This window comes from Crocodylus porosus, unplaced genomic scaffold (genome assembly GCF_001723895.1).
Source record: "Crocodylus porosus isolate Cpor-Errol unplaced genomic scaffold, CroPor_comp1, whole genome shotgun sequence".
NCBI classification, from domain to species: domain Eukaryota; kingdom Metazoa; phylum Chordata; order Crocodylia; family Crocodylidae; genus Crocodylus; species Crocodylus porosus.
This window is the reverse complement of record NW_017728949.1, coordinates 57,029,729-57,047,381: the sequence shown is the minus strand read 5'-3', so window position 1 is coordinate 57,047,381 and position 17,653 is coordinate 57,029,729.

The following is a 17,653-nucleotide window of genomic DNA, read 5'->3' as shown; positions in this document are numbered from 1 at the left end:
GAGCACCACGAGTGCTCATAGAGCCGCGCCAGGGGTCCCGCAATGACCTCGGCCAGTTCCTGTAGAACCCTAGGGTGAAGATCGTCCGGACCAGCGGACTTGAACACGTCCAGCCTCTCCACTCGCTAATGAGCGAGTGACAACTGGGTCATCAAAGTTGAAGCATTTCTTGATTTTGAGGCAAGCAGTCATAAGAAGGTGCTGACAGCAGACCCAAAAGTTGGTTACGACTCTCTGAGAGTGACTTGGGTTTTGCATATGCTGCATCAATTAGCTGCCTCCAAAATTATCGTACATGTTGAACACATTTACTATTGTTCATTGTACATCCTGCAAGTGTTAAAATGATCATACAAATGAACATGCTCCAACTCGCGTAAACAGCATAATTTAAGGCCACTACTTAACATACCGGGGACACTATGGGCCTCTAGCCCAACAATTGAACTCAGCGCAAAGTGCAGCACATGCACCCGGCGCCGGGGTTTGGGGTTTGTCCATCCTTGAGTACAGTCCAGCGATTACAGCACTTGTCCAGGGAATGGGAGGGTCGAGGCCCAGGCCTTTCACAGCCTGAGAGGGCTCAGATGCACATCTGGGTGAGTGCCCTGCCCATCTGGCTACAGCAGGGTTTCCCAAAATTTTGATACCTGGGGCACTTTTTTTCCCCTGCATTAAAATGGGTGTCACACTTCACTCATCATCTCCTGGCAGGGTCGGGTCCATGAGTCCATATTGTTTAACCAATATCTGTCCAGTGCAAAACGCATACACAGTCCTGGGAGCCCCTGATACCACCACTGTCTATAGTCTAGATTAGGGCTGTCTAGTTTGCCTGTATTAGGCCCATGCCGTTAATCTATGGCCACGGCCCTGGCAGCTGCATGGTGGGAGAGGATCTGGTGGCCCACGTACCGCTGCCACCGCCCATATGGAGTGGGGTCCATGCAGTGGGGGGCTGGGGCTGGATGCTGCTGCCACAGCCTACACAGAGGGAGCTGGGGGCTGCATGCCAACAACACCGGCCTACACAACACTGAAAACCGCTCCCCACCCCCGTGTGCAGCCCGTGATGTGAGATCTGGGGGCTACATGCAGCCCCTGGCCATACCAAAGCAGGACAGTTTTGGAGTGAGTGTGGGATGTTGTATTTTGCATTGAACTTTGTGCATTGATACGGAGCTGAGCACTGCAAACTCCTAGCAGATCAAGGACTGAGGTGGACTTACCACTACTGACTTGGATCACAATGGAGGGCAGGGAGGCATTATGTGCTGAGGTGCTTGATTAGATCTGAGGATCTTTGCTTCAGAAATGGATGCACCTCATGATTGAAAGCACTCACTCCATTTTGTGGCCACTGGGGTGGTGTCAATCCGGACTGCTTTGTGCGAAAAATTTGGGAGTCTAAACTCTGCCTGTGGCCTATGTAGGCATTTACAGCAACATTTTGGATCTACCCTCAGAGCCGTGTTTTTTAAACGATCGGGCACACTGGGGGATGAGCTCCTCTGAAAATATGGCAGTGCATTTTGGTACCCAAGTGGAAGCTGAACTCTTTTAAAATCTGGGATGCCGTTCTGGGTAACAAGCACTAGAAACACTATTGCAACCTCCTTTGAAAATCTAGCTCAACATACTCAGCATTATAAACCATGCCAGCGTTAAACATTCCTGCAGTCCCTTCCATCTCTAAGCGTTCGGCAGAAATGCATTAACATCACATTCATCCCTGTGGCAGGAAGGTCCCTAGGGGTGCCGTGACCTCCCCTAGCGCCCTTGCCTACTGTGCCAAGTCTGGGTCCTGAACGCACCCTCTATCTTGCCTGCCACATCTCTGATCTTATATTATCAATGGGAGGCTGCCTTCTTGCCCCCTTGGCACGGGGCCGGTCTTGCTATACCACGATTCCGGGGCTACTCTGTGCCGGCCCTCGCCGGCCTGTCTCTGTGACTGTTTAAGTAGCCCGCTCTCTCTTCGGGCTTCCTAGTAGACTCGCCCTTCTCTCCAGGGCCTTCCACTGGGCTTGCCCCCTTCCGGGGCTTCCCCTTCACAGGCAGTGCCCCACTGGGCCTGCCCAATGTCCAATATACGCGCCCTCTCCCGGGGCCTGCCCAATGTCCAATATAGGCGCCCTCTCCCAGGGCCTGCTCCAAGATACTCGCGCCTCACGCACTCCCCTGCCCGCACTGGGGCCCTCTATGCCCAACTCGGGCTTCCCTGGATTGGGGCTCAGGCGGCCTTAGCCTCACCTGGCCCCCGGATCCCTCTTCAGATCCTGCGCCCAACTCAGGCGTCTCAGGATTGGGGCTCAGGCGGCCTTACCCTCACCCGGCCCCCCAGACCCGCCTCTTCGGGCCTATGCCCCACTGGGGCTTCTGCCTACCGAGCTCTTCCCAAAGCTGCCCCCGCTGGGCTGGGGTTGGGACACCCCCAAAATGCAGCACCCCCTGTGGTGCCAGGAACACCCCCACTTTACTGGGGAGCTCCTAATGAGGCCTCCTCCACCCCTACAGCCTCGCCCGGTCCTCCGGTCTTACACAAACAACCAAACAGAAAACCCAAAGCTCTAAGCCAACCGGCTGCAACACAAACTAAGCCCCCCCGGCTATAACATACACTCCTGTCAGGGTTCTCGCCCCCGTCTCGTCATGTAGACTCTCAGTCAGTCAGTCAGTCAGCCAGTCAGTCAGTCAGTCAGTCGGCCGGGCCCTGCTCCGCAGCAGAGTCGCTGCTCCTCCGGCTGCCAGAGGGGGACTGACTCTGGCCTCAGCCTCTCTGTTTATGAAGGCCAGGCCCTGGCCCGGTGGTCAGCTGACCCAATTACTTGCTTTGGCAACTCACAGCTGTGCTGCCCCATTGAGTGGCAGCTAAGCCTGTGTCACCATTATCAGCAGCAGGCTCCTTAGTGCCCTGCTGCCACCATCATCTAGTAGCAGGCACCCTGGTGCCCTGCCACAATCCCCTATCCCTTTTGCTTATCTGTACCATCTGCCTGACTGCCGCCACAGCCCATTATCACTTACTCTTGTCGTTCTCCTCACTTACAGTGCATTTCATTGACGCGTGTCGCTGTACTACATCCCCGAGCCTTCAGCTGGAACGATACTCAGCACTGGACATCATCATTATCCTACATGTTATCCTAATGTGAAGGCCTTTCCTTTCCCCCACAGCAACCCAGATCTCTCTAGCTTATTATCCTGCTTGCAACCTCTACTGCCATTTTAAATTGGATGGAAAACAAAATTGAGAGAGCACTCAGGAGCGATCACTGTAGTTCATATGACACATCCATTTGCAACAGATACTCAAAATAAAAGCTGGGCCTTGCAGTAACTTCAATAATTCATGGGTTTGCAAGGACTGGTGTGTGTGTGTGTGTGTGTGTGTGTGTGTGTAGTCTACGAACCTGCCTGGTTACCATTCAGCATTGCCAGAGAACTAGTGTGTTCATGTCACAAAAATGAAGTTTATGATAAAGTAACAGTCTGTTTATCCACGTGTTACCAAGACGTGGGGTTGACAAGGTGAGCAAATGCCAAAGAGCTCCTGCATGACAAGGAACATTTCTATGGGGCAGAGGTTTACTTAAAGAAAACCTACTAATCTCCAAGGGGGGGAGTATGCGGACGGGGGACTATTGGTTTTTTCAAAGCAACCTTCAGCTGTGGAAAGTCCTCTGAGGCACTTGAGCCATCATTGCCACTGCAATGGGTGCGTCTCCGGGACGAGTCCATTAAGAGTCCAACTCATGAAACATTTACTCACGGTTAATGTTGCATAGCATGCACTTTACTCTCCCAAAATATAAAAAAGGCAGTGTGTTACTTTGCTGCAAGTTGAATTATATAGTTTTGCCCTTTGTTAGTTAACTTTTTCTTCCCCCAGCTTCTTGCTGAGAGTAGGTAACGGGGCAGGGTGCCATGCTTTATGGAACCAAGAATATGCATCGTTTTTAAGCTGTTATCCTTAGGATGGCCCCTCAATACGCCAACCTCTACGTGAGCCACTTGGAAGAAAAATTTCTAGAAAACCGTACCATCAGACCTGCACTATACCTGTGTTACACTAATGATATTTTCATTATCTGGACTGAACACCTGGACTCACTTATTGACTTCTTCCATAGGTTTAACAGCTATTACCCCTCCATCAAATTTTCTCTGGAATATTTCTGCACTAACATCAACTTTCTAGATACCACAGTCTATTTCCAAGATGGCACCATACAAACCACTAGATACGGACAACCCACAGGCTGCCATACCTATGTCCACAAGAATACAGGTTTCCCTTGCTTTATGCTTTACATGCGTTCCTGGAAAACAGCGCGTAACTCGAATTCACACAAAGGGCACCCACTTTACAATGTAACAAATAGGGATACGTTCCAAGACCTTGACTGTCCTGACTCCCAGGCCCATTTCTACCACTTTTACAAGACAATTTTGGTGCTCACCAACAGCAGACAGTGCACAGAAGCACAGGGCACTATCCTAATGGGGATGACAACTCCAGAAACACGTGTTGCAGACGATGAGCGAGGAGCACAAGTCCACACAGGAGACTATATTTTGGTGCGTGTCACTCCCACAATGCACCGCATGAAGCAGCTGACTGTGGGCTTTCACCACACTGATTGCATAAGAGTGAGTTTACCTGGCATATAACGAATATTTGGTATAAAATATTGCATAAGAGCAAATTTGCACATACAGAACCCGCATAAAGCGAGGGAAACCTATAGCAATCGTCCCAAGCGAAAGTATAATTTTCTCCCACAGCCTCAGGTACCACTGCCTCTGCACTGAGGAGGATACACATGATGCCCACCTGACTACCCTAAAATCTGCCTTTATGCAATAAGGATATCCCAGTATAGAAACAGACTGTGCATTTGAAAGAACTGTCTTATGAGCTGAAGCAATGGGGTTATGCCACCATGCACATGCATCCCAAGGAGCAATAATGGCACGGCTGCCCATTGTTCTTCATGGGCAAGTGAGCAATGACTGGACAGCCGTCTCAATATTTTCACACTTAAAGAGCAGTTAGTGCCTGGGTCTATACTGGAGCGTGTTTGGGAGGCCGGGAGGAAGGAGGCAGACAAACCTTCTCATCCATCCCTTTATAGGAAGACTCTTGGTTACAGGTGTCAGAAATGTCAAGCACTGCACAGAGGAGGAGGAGCAATGTGTAGTTGGGCTCCTGGCTAGGCGGTGCATGCATCAAACAAATGCTTCTGGCAATGGGATTTAGGGGAAGAAAATGATTTGGAGGCTGCCCTTAGTCTGCGAGTGCAAGGAAACACTCGGGGCCTTTCTTTAGCTACAGATTTTGTAACCTCCTTTTCTCACATGTGCTCGGGGACACATGTTTAGGATTTTGACAGTGCCGAGGCGCTCCAACCACGGACCAGAATCTGCCGGTGCCGGGGGTGATACAAACACAGTCAGAAGACGGCCCTCGCCGCATGGAGACGAACGTGCTGTTCTGTTGCTCGTGTTGTTCCAGCTGACGGGTTGTCTAGTCAGGGATTGTGTTTTACAACCTGATGGTACCATGCTTGCACTCAGCATGTGCCCCCCGTCCCCAGCTCACACCACTGTGATACAAATCAGGCTGGCAAACCAGAACGAAGCTTGCACAAAGCCCCGCAACCGCTATGTTTTGCATTGCTCTAGCCCTCGCCTAGAAGAAAAACAGGAGAGGGGAATGGGGTGGATAAATCTTCCTTCAGTGCAGCTACCTCGACTCCTTCAGTGGAGTTACAGGTGATTTTGTTGGTGGGCAGCCTTAAAGCCTGAATTAGGTTTGCGTAAGTGAATGGAGTGAATCCAGTTTGATTCTAGCTGTGTGCAGGATTATGAAGTTCAAACATCAACTGGATTCTCTTTGATCCTCTTTTATCCTTGAACTTGAACGTGTTCTTCCAGTGGCCCCCACTGAGCAACTCACTGACTTTGCATTTTGTCCTGGGAGACCCTCCCCCCCGGAAAATCAGTTCATCTTAAGAAACGAGAGACGGCATTGCTCCCTGTCTCAGTGGCATTCCCTGCAATGATGCCTGGTTTTAAGGTGTCTCCTCTGGCAGTGGTTTGAGGGTGCCGCTCCACAATCATTTCCTTCCTAATTTTCTCTTTGTGATTACCATGTGGACAGATCAGCTGCAGACCAGTACTCCCCTCCCCTCCAAACACAGTTTTCCTGACTTCTAAAACTGAACTCCAGGAGGACTTCCATTAAGGGGTTTAAGTGCTACTCTCACAGGGGCTGGACCGTGAGCCCCTTGTAGAGCTAGTCATGTGAGAGAGCACTCCCTAACAAAAGGCTTCCTAAATCTGGCTCACAGATTGTAAGAAGGGCCATTACATTCATGCAATCTGATGTGAATGACACAGCTCAGTAATACACCCAGTACTGCCTGCATTGGAGAGAATTATTCTTCCCAACTAAGTAAATGAAATTCAATCAGGGTAAATTATATTTTCCTATTCGTTCCATCCAGGAAAAGCACACACCAGCTGCAGAGACTTCCTCAGCCTGACGAAGGGTTTTTAAACCTGAAAGCTTGCAAAAAAATTTTTCCCAACTATTTAAGCAGGTTTAATAAAAGACATCAGCTTCACTCAAAGAACCGTGTCTGCCCATGTCCTTAGACCAACGCGGCTACAATCTACACATTTATATTTTCTTTGTCATTTTCCCAACCGGCCTAAAAAGTGGAAGGAAGAATTATGCAACAAAATGCCCTTAGAAGACCTCCTTTTCCATTGCTAGGAAATCAGTGTGTTTATGTCCTGAGGCAGCAGCACCAATATCACTTATAAACTGCTGGGTGCCCGGGGGTATTCTGTCAATATACAGAACTTAAAATGCTCTCTAGCCAAATTTCTGAACGACATAAAGAAGTGAGAGAGAACCTGAGAAAACCTACCTATATTTGATTTCCAGCTTAGTTTGTATATAGATTCGCAGATGTTCGGGTCAGAAGGGACCTCAGTAGGTCATCAAGTTTGCTCATTATTAAAAATGCTAAGTGCAATCTGAACAGTTCCTACAATGAAAAATAAGCCTGATCAGTCTTAGAAATGCATTTTCCAGCTTTTATTATACTTAAACCCAGTTCTTAACCATATTACCTGCTATGTACATCATTTGGGTGGGGAAATAAATCAAGATTTTCAAATTTTGTTGACTAGAGCCAGGCACCTAACATTTACATCAACTTCACTTCCCATTTAGAAACCAAGGGTAGAGGAGAAGGCTGAAAGGGATAGGTCAGGTGCTGAGCATATGAGCTCTGAAAATGAATCTAGTTTGGAGTACAAGTACCCTAAGCACGACACCAACCCCCATCCCAGCACGACTAACATAGAGAGGATGCCAGCTTTGAGACGAAATGAGGATCAAAAAATCTTGGCCCAAAGGTCTCAGTTTAGGTGTGCAGGTAGGTATAATTTTGGACATAAGTAGGCAGGAAGTTTTCTATTGGTTTAATTCATGCTGTGTAATTTAACATGGGGTTAACCACAAGCTGCCATGCACCTGAGCAGAATCAATGACCCGTCACGTGGTTTGCAAACCCCACCGGGCTGCATTGGCTGCGCTCCCATGATGTGACGGCTCATGCTGCCAGCGATGACACAGACCCCTGCTCATCACTTCGTCTGTGCGTGCTGGAGTTTAACCTTAGCTTCAGGACTGCAAGACTGAAGCAGTTGGGCTCAGGTAATGAGGGTAAAGTCCATGAGATACAGGGACAAAAGCCTCAGATTGCTCACAAATACTCCTGTCCTTGGTGATAAAGGGACTTACAGGGCCTGTTAAGGCCACTGGTTTCTTTTCCTCCGCAGCTGATCTCATGGTTTGCATTCACCAGTCCTAAGGACACAGGACTACAAAGTTTATACCGGTCCATTAAGTGACATCCCCTGTGCTTGCAGGCAATCACTTACCAAAGGATTCCCCCAAATCACCATCACACACAAGCAAAAGGCAAAACACCAGGTATACTGGGAACACCCTGCAACACAGCAGAGATAAAAGCAGGGGGGCGAGGGCTCTGCCAGTGCATTGGCATAAGACAGGTTAATGTCTGCCCTCTTCTTTTGCAGGATGCAACCAGTTGCACTGGCTGGAAAGGGCTTGTGTTGATATTCTTCAGGTGAGGTTGTGACTTTCTGAGTCGTAAGCATGCCCTGCCCTTTTGCCACTATTTTTTCTTTCGCTACGTGCAGTAACTCCAATAAAGTTTTCTTTCATACCTTCTGGCTTTTCCTCCATAGCCTTGGCGTAGACTCAAGCTACAGCTGCACTGACATATCTGCAGGAAACAATGGGTCCCCAAGTTATTTTCTGATGAGCCAATAAAGGCTTGTATCATGTGGCACAAAGGTTCATTTTCCTCATCTACAAACCTCTTCAGATCTCCCTGGTTATTAATGATATCACTAAGCAGGATATTCACATTTTCCAGATATTTCGGGGGGAAAAATGCTCTGCGGGTGACGTGTGGCACAACTTACTTAAGTTCCCTGTGCCTATCCCAGCAGAAACTTTGCTCCCTAATGGATGGATGTGTTGAACGCAAGTTAAAGGGCATGAGGAAAACCCTTAAAATGAAGGTTTGGATAGGTGAGGCAGTAACAAAAACGGCTCCGTGTTAATTGAGGTGACCATGGGCGACTGGTGCCTCCCGAGGCTGGGGGGGGCACCAGCAGGGCACAACCACGGGGTCCCCAGCGGCCAGCCAGCAACTTGGGAGGGGTCCCCCAGTGGCTGATCGTGGGGACCAGGGAGAGGGGGTCCTTCAGCATGCCCCCCCATGCATCACCTATGCAGGTGGCCAGCACCACAGGTCTGTCAGTACCAGGGCACAGGCCCTCCTTGAAGTTCATCATGTAAAGGCCTTAAATTATAAATCCTATGTAAGGATGAAATGCAAAGATTTATGAAGAGAAGCAGAGGGAGAAAAGGAGATGGGGATAACTCTTGCATGCAGCGATGGGGTCGGCGGTGACCTGGGAGTACACAGCACGATCTCTCTCCCCTCCCAAGTCAGAGGCAGATGGAGGTTAAGACCCGCCGCAAACAATGGAGAAGAATTCAATGCCGAGACAGGAGAGATCGCCTGCTCCTGCTCTGGCTCGATGCAGCCTTGCCCCTGGCGCCCCTGACGTGCAGCAGCTGCCGAGCGCCCTGCGCAGTGGCGGGGCCAGAAAGCCTGGGCAGCGGCTTGACCCGTTGCAGAGATGCTGCTCTCTGCCCAGGGATCACCGCTGTCTGCTGTCTTCACTCACACGCTGCCCAGCCGGGAAAAATCAGTCCCTCGGGACACGCTAGCAACTTGCTCACTCGCGAGCCCACGTCCTCTCACGGACACCCATGCTCGACGCAGCTTCACTGTGCACGCACTGTCGAACTACGCAGGAATCCTAGCATCACGACACCCACAACGCACCGTCTCCTGTCCTCAGGAAAGTTATCCGGGGCGCGCCTCTCCCCTAACGCAGTCCTCTGGGCTTTTGCCCTTGGCACGTTTAACCTGGCCGTGTCCCCCCCCAGCACGGTTCCTCCGGGACATGCTCCCTGCGCCGCACAGTCCTCTCCTGGTCCGCAGAGCCTCAGTTTCACCCTCAGCTGTCATCAGTGCAGTCCAGGGACTCAGACACCGGCTCTCAGGTACCCTCAGGTCCATGCCACACCTCGGTGGTATAACTGGAGGCAGGGCGGCGGTGGGGGTATGCTTCAGGTCTTAGGTCCTTGTCTGGGCTGAGATGCCCTGGCCTTGGCCAACTCTGCTCTGGCTGGGTCCCTCCATCTGAGGTCCACTGTCCCAGGACCCTAGTCTCCCATGCCCCAGCTCCAGCCTTGCCCTTCACGGGCTCCGGGTCCCTTGGCCCTGGTCTTGCCCTTCGCACGCTCTCAGTCCTTTCTGCCTCACGCTCCACCCCTTGGAAAGGTTTAGGATCGAGATGCCTCTGGTCTGCTTCTCAGTGGCCTCCTCCATTATAGCCACATCCCTGGTCCTCTGGTCCAGCTTCGACACAAAGGAACAATATGAGCATCCACGCTGAAACGAAAGCTTCCCCGAACCCTGGCTCAACACTGCACCGTGGCAACGAGCTATTACAAAAGGCAAAGATAATAACCTCTGCTGCCTGGTGATGCAGGGGCTTCCTTGCAGGCCCCACAACCCTTCCTCCTTGGCCAGCCTGGTTCCTCTCCTCTCCTCTCCTCTCCCCTCTGGAGCTCTGCTTTTTGTAGCGTGCAGCGCTGGACCCCCTGACTTATCTCAGGCCTTGGGCTTATCTGCCTCTAATCCCCTCTCTGCACCGGACCCACTACTGCTGCCCCAGGCTTGGCAATCACTGGCCACACCTGGGGCAGGTGGCATTTGATTGAACTATCAGTTCCCCCAGGAGGTTGGAGACAGCCAGCTGCTCTCCGGCCCCCTCTTCACTTCATTAATGGGGAAGGGGCACCATTACGCGTGGGTATTAAACGTATCGCCTAGGGGCCTGATCCGGCCCATGGAGCTGCTATATCTGGCCTGCCAGACTACTGGGGGCACATCTGTTGGGAATCACTTCACTGGTGTGCAGGAAGGGTCATCCCAGAGGGGACGAAGGCCCAGGGAGGACACAATGAAGAGTGCAGTCCCAGGGAGGAGAGAGTGGGGTTTGAGGAGGAACAGAGGCAATCGCAAAGTCACGATAAAGACTGATCATCTTTATCAACGTCTGCTGTGCTGGGTGGGATGTCAGCACTCTGACCCCCCACTTTCTGAAAAAGGAAACACCCCCCTCCTGGCAGCTGACTACAAAGGAGGTCTCTGAGATGAGGATGCTGCAGGTCCCTGGGGAAGCCAGAGAAAAGCCAGGGTCTCAAGCCAGAGGTTTCCCCTTTGTGAAGCAAACCAGGGCTGGCTTCAGAGGGGTCCTTCTGAAGAGGGGATGCTTCCTGGGGAGCCCCGAGGCAGAACTTCCCCTCCAAAAGCAGCACGATCCCTGACAGAAGGGTGGTGCAACATCACTTTTAGCTATGATGACACCTCTGTGACATCACACCTTGTTTGCAATCACCTGTAGCTGTCCTAATCTCATTCCACTCAGCTTTGATGGTCAGAGGCTAATACTAGCAATAGTCATTTCAGTTCTGTCAATACAACACAAAGAGCATCCAGTAGAAAATCCTGTTTTCCCTTTCTTTTTGTCTGGCTTATGTCTAAGATCCACTACCCAGTGCTACGTAACTGGGATTTGGCCATGCTGAACCCTCACTCAGGGTTATCCTGGATTGCCCCCCGGACGCATAGTAAGGATAATTGTATTTCATTATCCCTCAAACAAATTTCAACTAAAATGAACAAAATGACCACCCTGGCATAGTTAGCATTAGAGCTGTGCAAAATTTCGCCTGGTGCTTCATTTCAAAACTGTTTCAATGCATTTCGGGCTCAAAACAGCAAAATCGAAATGAAACAAAAGCCTTCAAAACAGTTTTGAGACGAAACAGGGGAACTCGAAATGTTTCAAAAATTTCGAAACGTTTTGAGTTTTCTGGCTTCAGCGTTGGTCCCAGCTGGCAGCACCTACCTCCTGTCATCCAGCAGGCAGATCGGGGATTCGCCTGCACCCCCAGGAGGGCTGCGGGGGCTGGGCCGGACTCCTCCCAGGGGTGTGAACCCCAGTCTCCCTGCCAGGTGATGGACCGGTGCTGGGCACAGCTTGCACCCAGTGCCGGGAAGATCAGTGCTGCCACTGGTGCCAGGCAGCAAGCACCTGCCTCCTGAGTCCGGCAGGTGGATCGGGGGCCTCGCCCCTGGGAGGTCTCCGGCACGGCCCCCGCAGCTCTCTGGGGGTCCGGGCGAGCCCCCAGTCTGCCTGCCTGCCTGCCGCATTTCATGATTCCCCATTATAACCTATGGGTGAAACAGCAAACAGTGGTTTTGAATTGAAATGAAACTCGAAACGAAACCTGCTCCGTCAACGCGGAAGTTGAAGCAGGACGGTGCTGTTTTGCACAGCCCTGGTTAGCATCACACTAGAGCTGCATTTCACTCATTGGGGGGGAAGGAGGCTAAAAGTTAAGGGTGGCAGGTCGTAACGTTCAGGAACTTAAGTCCTTTATTGGATCTGCCACTGCTGGGATTGTGAAGACCCCCTCTGCCACCCAGCTCCCTGTGATTTCCCACTGGGCTCTTTCATGTGTCTTTGGGCATATAAATATCTTGGAGAAAATCAGACTCTAAATCCCACTTTAATGTCCCAAACAGCTGGCCTGATTTTCCAAGACTGCTGTCCTTTTGCAGTAGCCGTAAATTAGGCATTCATCTTTTTGATATCTTCATGAGGAGCAAACTGAGAGCTTACTGGAAATGGTAGTCTCTGCTTATCCACTTCTTAGCTTTATTGCTACAGAGTCAGAAACCTTTTCCTACTCTATCGAGGCTACAGAAGTAAAGACCTCTCCCATGGTGAACACTAGGCCTGTGTGAAGTAGCTAGTATTTGCTTTGGATTCGGAGTTGGCCGATTCGGGGGACAGTGATTTATTTGGTGATTTGCGTCACTATCCTGATTCAATGTAAGAAAAAAACAAACCAAAACCTCGCCCCAGGCTCACTGTTCCTGCTGGCAGGGGGCAATCCCCACTGCCCCTTGTTGCCCCGCACCATGTGGGGGGCTCTGCATGAGCCCCCGAACCCTCGAGGCCACTGCAGGAGCCGTGAGTCTCGGGGCTTTTCTCAGCTTTTTTTTTCTTAAAGGGCCGAAGCTGGTCTGGGTTGGGCACCCATGGGGGGGCTGGGGGAGCAGGGAGGTCAGAGCACCCCCATGCAGTGTGGGGCAGCGGGGACTGCAGCACCTGGTGAGCACCGGGGCTCTTCTTTAAAGTACTGAGCTGGGGTGGGTGGGGCAGCCACGGAGGGCAGGGCTGGGGGAGCAGGGGGGGTCGGGAGGCTGGGGAAGTGGGTGGGGCCAGAGGGACCGGTAGGGGTCCCCCCATGGTCCCTTCCCCCAGCCCCCACTCCCTGAGTACTTACCAGCTCAGATTTGGCTGCAGCCACCTGGGACTGCCCGAATCATCAAAGCTCTCCGAATCGTTTCTGAAGATTTGGAGAGCTTCAAATCGATTCAGACCTTTAAGTTGGTCCCCTGATTCGATTCAGATTCAGAGATTCGGCCACCGAATCGGGCCGAATCTCCTCTGAATCGAATCACCACCCAAAGCTTCACTCAGCCCTAGTGAACACTGAGGACTACGCTTGTCAGCCGCTCTGCTCCTGGGTGTTTCAGAAGACTAATGTCAGGGGAGGAAATTGCTTGGAGATCAATTGGTTAGTCAGGTCACAGTCTTCACACACAGTGTTTGTGAACCATTATGGAAGGCACAACATTGCTGCCTAGGTAGGCAAGTTGTAGCTTTAATGCTTCACCGAACCGAGTCTTCACATTGACATATATTCTCTTAAATATAGGAAGACTTCAAAAGGGTCATCCTTGTGGGTGTGAACTCTCTGGCTTCAATGGTTAGGGGGGGAAAAAGTGAGACAGCACAAAATCTTCTGTTTTATCCTGAAACAAAGGAGGATTCAAGAAACAAAGAAAATACAGGACGCGGGAGTAAATGAGCTCTGTTTGGCTTGACTCTGACGGAAAAAAAAAATCAGTTTGATTACTGGAGCTGGGCAAACTGTATGGGAAGTTATCTGCAAATATCCTTTTGAATGTTAAAGTTGGTTCGTTTCAAATGTGTTTGTTTCATGTCGTGCTGACTCCTCAATCTAATCAATTAATTTATTTCCCAAGTTCTCAGGTTTTTGGACCATTCATCCCCATGGTATCCACGTCCCTTCAGCAGTGCCCAGAGGGACATGACTGTTCATCTCGATTGAGCAGCACCGTGACTATTTGGGGAAAGGTGAATTTCAGCCTTTGGATTTGCTCTGGAAATCTGATTCTAAGAATTATTTTTAGCCAGTCAGGGGACTGAAATGCATCGTGTGGTCTATATACCCCATGGAAAGCAGCAGAATTTCAAGACATGGAAGTCACACGCTCTCAGTGAACTTCAGTACTGCTGTGCCAGGCCAGAAGAGCGGCCATTAATCTAGCACCTTATATCTGATACTGGCTAGATCCAGAGACTTCAAGGAAAAGTGGTAGCAATGCCACATTGACAATTGCCAAGTAAGCAGCCCATCAGATAAAAAACCCCATAAAGACTATGAATCATTTGCTAAGAATTCACCACCAAATAACTATTTATAGGAATAAATTCAAGGCAATTAGCAACAAACAGAAAGGAAAGAGGAAAATCAAATATGCTGCCTATTACAAAGTTATTTGGGCAGTCCGAGAACACCACCTATTTTTTTGTTGCTGTTGCTAGCAGCACTTGCTTCTCATACAGCAACTCAGGTTCAAATTGGAGGCACATAGGTAACATGATATATTCTTACAGACCCAGTTCGATTGATCTGCAAAACAAAACCCCAGTGATAACTGCTGCAAATTAAGGAGCAAAACCAGAAGCAGCGCTATAGGCACGGTACTATGGTATAGTACTTTGGACGTGCCAATGCACCTTCTCTGTAATTGGGGGATGGGACGGGACTATAAAGGGGAAGTCAGGCACTGGAGAGAGGAACTTGAAGTCGAAGCACTCTCTCTCTCCCCTGCTTCCTGCCTATTGCAAAGACTGGAGAAGAAACCTAATTGTGCGTATGGCAGGTTTTCAGAATACCTGCAATGTTATGAAATCAGCCAGGACTGGCATGTATAAACGCCTCCTGCAGAGACCGTGCCGCTGCATCCAGAGGTGTGAGTACAGCTCATATAAGACATACGTGAGCCCGCTTTAAACTATGCTGTCACATTAATTTAGGTACTGAGGGCATGGCTGCAAGCACCATGGGCTTCAGAGTTCAGAACTGAGAGCAGGCTTGTGCCTGTACTGGGGTCAGAGGGGAGGGCCACAAGAGTGATGGGGGTGGGGGTCTGCTATAGACCACCAGACCAGGAGGAAAAGGTGGATGAGGCTTTCTTTAAACAGCTAGTGGAAATTTGCCTATCATGGGAGACTTCAATCCCCCTGACATCTGCTGGGAGGGCAATACAGCAGTGCACAGGCAATCTAGGAAGGGTTTAGAGAGCGCTGGGGGAAACTTCCCCGTGCAAGTGCTGGAGCAGCCAACTAGGGGCCATGCTCTTCTTGACCTGCTGCTTGCAAACAGGGAAAAATTGGTGGGCTGTGTAGAAGTGGATGGCAACCTGCAACCACGAGATGAAGCATCCTGAGGAAAGGAAGGATGGAGAGCAGCTGGGCTTCAGAAAAGCGGACTTCAACTTGCTCAGGGAACTCATGGGCAGGATCCCCTGGGAAGCTGGTCTGAGGGGGGTAAAGGAGTCCAAGAGAGCTGGCTGTACTTCAGAGAAGTCTTACTGAGAGTGCAGGAACAAACCACCCCGACACATAGGAAGACTAGCGAGTATGGCAGAAGACCAGCTTGGCTTAGCAGGGAACTCTTCAGTAAACTAAGTCACAAAAAGGAGGCTTATAAAAAGTGGAAACATGGACAAAAAACTAGGAAAGAATATAGGAGCATTGCTCGGGCGTGCAGGGATGAAGTCAGGAAGGCCAAAGTGCAATTGGAGTTGCACCAAGCAAGAGAGGTGAAGGGGAACAAGAAGGGTTTCTGCAAGTATGTCGGTAGCAAGAGGAGGATCAGGGGAAGTGTGGGTCCATTCCTGAATGGGGGAGGCGACCTGGTGACAGAGGATGTAGAAAAGGTTGAAGTGCTCAATGCCTTTTTTGCCTCAGTCTTCACAGGCAAGGTCAGCTCCCATACTCCTGCACCGGGCAGCAGTTTGGCAGCAGGTGAGCAACCCTCAGTGGTGAAAGAACAGGTTAGGGACTACTTAGAAAAGCTGGATGTGTACAAGTCCATGAGGCTGGATGGTGCTGAGGGAGTTGGCGGATGTGATTGCAGAGCCATTGGCCATCATCTTTGAAACTCACGGTGATCAGAAGAGGCCCTGGAGGATTGGAAAAGGGCAAACATAGTGCCCATATTTAAGAAAAGGAAAAAGGAGGATCCAGGGAGCTATTGATCTGTCAGCTCCACCTCAGGCCCTGGAAAAATCATGCAGCAGGTCCTCAACGAATTCTTGGAAGGGAAAAAGGTGATTAGAAACAGACAGCATGGATTCACCAGGGCAAGTCATGCCTGACCACCCTGATTGCTTTTTGTGACAGGGTGACAGGCCCTGTGGATGCAGGGAGACTGGTGGATGTGATGTACCTCGATTTTAGCAAGGCTTTTGGTATGGTCTCCCACAGCATTCTCCCAGGCCAGCTAAGGAAGTACGGGCTGGACGAATGCACTGTAAGGTGTATAGAAAACTGGCTGGAGCATTGGGCTCACTCTCAAGGAGTAGTAATCAATGGTTCAATGTCTAGCTGGCAGCTGGTATAAAGCAGAGTGCCCCCAGGGTTGGTCCTGGGGCTGGTTTTGTTTCATGTCTACATCAGTGACCTGGAAGATGGGATGGGGAGTGCACCCTCAGCAAATTTGCAGATGACACCAAGCTGGCGGGAGTAGTAGATGCACTGGAGGCTAGGCCTGGGATTCAGAGTGACCCAGACAAATTGGGGGATTGGGCCAAAAGGAATCCTATGAGGTTCAACAAGGACAAGTGCAAAGTCCTGCACTTAAGATGAGATAATCTCATGCACTGGTGCAGGCTGGGGCTGACTGGCTGGGCAGCAGCTCTGCAGAAAAAGACCTGGGGGTGACAGTGGACAAGAAGCTGGACATGAGCTGACAGTGCGCCCTTGTTGCCAAGAACGCTACTGGCATCTGGGCTGCATCATTAGGAGCATTGCCAGCAGAGCGAGGGAAGTGATTATTCCCCTCTGTTCAGCACTGGGGAGGCCACATCTGGAGTCCTGTGTCCAGCTGTGGGCCCTCCACTACAGAAAGGATGTGGACACATTGGAGAGAGTCCAGTGGAGGGCGACAAAAATGGCTCGGGGGATGGGGGATGTGACTTCTGAGGAGAGGCTGGGGGAACTGGGCTGATTTAGTCTGGAGAAGAGAAGACCGAGGGGGATTGAATACCAGCCGTCAAGTCCCTGCAGGGGGGCTGCAAAGAGGATGGAGCTGGACTGTTTTCAGTGGGGGCATATAACTGAACAAGGAGCAATGGGCTCAAGCTGCAGCAAGGAAAGTTGAGGTTAGATATTAGGAAAAACTCTCTCACTAGGAGGGTAGTAAAACACTGGAACAGGTTACCCAGAGAGGTGGTGCAGTCTCCATCCTTGGAGGTTTTTAAGACCTGGATAGACAAAGCCATGGCTGGGAAGATGTAGTTGGGGATGGTTTTGCTTTGAGCAGGGGGTTGGACTAGATGTGACCTCCTGAGGTCCCTTCAACCCTCACTTTTTGTGATTCTATGGTTTTGTGCCTGAAACAAAAGGGTCCTGAGTTTAGTTGGGACTTCTGGTGCTATAAGTAAGAAGAAGAATTAAACCAATGCTTTGCAAAACATCTCCAGCACAAGTCACGGACCTGCCTCCTCTGGACCCTCTCCATGCTGTCCACATCCCTCCTGAAGTACTCCAGCTGCGGCCTGACCAGTGC